A 3,067-nucleotide genomic window follows, 5' to 3' on the forward strand; every position below is an offset into this window, starting at 1 on the left:
TCCGTTTATATTAATCTTTGTTCTGCCATATGACTTATTTCCTCTCCATGGTGTGGTCCAACTTCCTCGGTGTCTTGCTCGCATCTCCCAAGCACCTAGATTCAGTCCCTGAGTTCCTCTCCTTGCCCAGAAGTCCCACCTAACCTCTCCTGCCTTGCTTTTGGCCAATAAGCTTTTTATTAAAGCAATCACAATGATATATCTTCATAAAGTATATAAATATCCTGCAGCATTTCTCCCTTTTTGTCTAAATAAAAAGGAAAGGGTTTAATTCTAATGCAGCAATACTATATACATTAGAACAATTATCAAGTAATTGTAAATTACATTGTAAATTACAATGTCCAGTCCATTTGCATTTGGAAAATTTGTAGAAGTACTTTATTATTATACTATCTTGATGATAGGCTATCTTGATCCTATCTTGATGAGTCCAAAGATTTATATCTAAATCACTTCCTGTTATAACTTGTATTATCAACTTAAATATATCTTTTAGTCTTAAAACTTTTTTATATAAACAACTTGAGCTTTTATATCTCTCAATCTTATAAACTTTACATCTCTCTCCTAAGTTTCTTTTCTGAATTCAGTAAAAAAATAAAATAATATAACAATCAAATCTTCTGTAGGGGCTGGAGAGATGGCTCAGAGGTTAAGAGCATTGCCTGCTCTTCCAAAGGTCCTGAGTTCAATTCCCAGCAACCACATGGTGGCTCACAACCATCTGTAATGGGGTCTGTTGCCCTCTTCTGGCCTGCAGACATACAAACAGAATATTGTATACATAATAAATAAATATTAAAAAAAATCAAATCTTCACCCCTTTAGAGACCCAAGAAGGATAAAATGTTATCTGAGTAAACAGGAAGTGCAGAGCATGCAACTTTCAAAACTGTAGAAATGACAAAGACAACTGGCTGCCTGGACAGTCACCCAAGATTCCTCTGCAATATTGTGGCATCCATCTTCAGCCAACAGGCCTAAAATCTCTGATAGACTTTCTGTGAAGCAGAAGAAACGCGCCTTTAATCCCAGCACTCAGGAGGCAGAGGCAGGCTATGAGAGAGAGAGAGAGAGAGAGAGAGAGAGAGAGAGAGAGAGAGAGAGAGAGAGCCTGGCAAGTTCTGGGGAACTGCTGGTCCTCAGTCATCTTGACCTAGCCAGGGCTCGAAGCCTAGAAATACAGTTCTGATACCCGTGTAATGTAGGTAGGCCTTCTGTCTATGTGTTACTTTCACTGGTCAAATAAAGAGACTGCCTTGGCCTTTGATAGGACAGCAGCTTAGATAGGCAGAGTAGACAGAACAGAATGCTGGGAGAAAGAAGCAGAGTCAGGCAGACGCCATGCTTCTCCTACCCAAGATGGACGGTGGTTAGACTCATGCCGGTAAGCCACAGTCCAGTGGCAATACACATTAATAGAAATGGGCTAATCAAGATGTAAGAGTGAGCCAGTAAGAGGCTAGAGCTAATGGGCCAGGCAGTGTTTAAATGAATACAATTTGTGTGCTGTTATTTCGGGTGTAAAGCTAACCATGCAGGAGCCGGGAGGGACGAAAAGCAGGCCTGCTCGCCTCATCACTACACCAGTGAAAGAATCAGCAGCAACAGGATAAATCAACAGAGCATGGAAAGAGAGAGGAAAGGCCAAACAAGTAAAAGGCAGCCATCTTCCTTCTGCCATGCCCTTTTCATCTGGACTGCTACCCAACGGTTCAGTGCCCCCACCCTTTCTGAGGTCATGTTACTACAGATTACGTACCTGCATCTATGTTCTTCACAACAGTTAACTTGGGGACTCAGCCTAGACACCCACCAACAGGTGAATGGGTAAAAAAAAAACGTGGTGCACAAAGACAGTGGAACATTTATAAGCCACAAAGAAGTCAGACAAACTCCCACATGGAGAGGGGACTTGGACACCAAATCTGCTAACTATCAGTAATGCAAGGATACTGGGAGAAAGAAACTGATTGTTTAAGGGTGCAGCCCTGGCTAGGTCAAGCTTGCTCCGGGGGATGGCTACTGTGCTGGCTGGTCTCACGTCAACTTGACACACAAACTGGAGTCATCTGAAAGGAGGGACACTCATTTGAGAAAATGCATCCATAAAATCCAGATATATAGCATTTTCTTAATCAGTGATGAATGGGGGAAGACCCAGTCCACTGTGGGTGGTGCCGTCTGTGGGAAGGTGGTCCTGGGTTCTATAAGAAAGCAGGCTGCACAAGCCAGTAAGCAGCACCCCTCTATGGCCTCTGTATCAGCTCCTGCCTCCAGGTTCCTGCCCTATTTGGGTTCCTGTCCTGACTTTCTCTGATGATGAACAGTGTCTTAGTTGGTGTTTCATTGCTGGGAAGAGACAGCATGATCACATCAACTCTTACAAAGGAGCCCATATAACTGGGGCTGGCTTACAGTTTAGAGCTTACAGTTCAGAGGGTTAGTACATTATTTCATAGTGAGAAACAAGGTGGCATGCAGGTGGCATAGTGCTGCAGAGGTACCTGAGAGTTCTATATCCAGAATGGCATACAGCAGGAAGAGAAAGTGACACTGGGCCTGGCTTGAGCATCTGAAACCTCAAAGCCCACCCCTAGTGACATACTTCCTCCAACAAGGCCACACCTTCCGATAGTACCACTCGTTATGGGCCTATGGGGGCCATTTTATTCAAACCACCACAAACAGCAATGTGGACCTATAAGCCTAATAAACTCTTTCCACCCCAGCTTGCTTTATGACATAGTGTTTTGTTGCAACAATAGAAATCTTAACTAAGACCGCCACACACTCAAGGGCACACAACAGCACAACGTGGATTTGATGGGTTTAAAAACAAAAAGAAAACCAAGTGGTGGTGGTTCACGCCTTTAATTCCAGCACTTGGGAGACAGAGGCAGGTGAATTTCTGAGTTTGAGCAGCCTGGTCTACAGACAGGGCTACACAGAGAAATCCTGTCACCCTGTCTCGAAAAAGTAGAGAGAGAGAGAGAGAGAGAGAGAGAGAAAGAGAGAGAGAGAGAGAAGAGGAGAGGAGAGAGAGAGGAGAGAGAGAGAGAGA

The sequence above is a fragment of the Microtus ochrogaster genome, chromosome 2 (genome assembly GCF_000317375.1).
Source record: "Microtus ochrogaster isolate Prairie Vole_2 chromosome 2, MicOch1.0, whole genome shotgun sequence".
Classification (NCBI taxonomy): Eukaryota; Metazoa; Chordata; class Mammalia; order Rodentia; family Cricetidae; genus Microtus; species Microtus ochrogaster.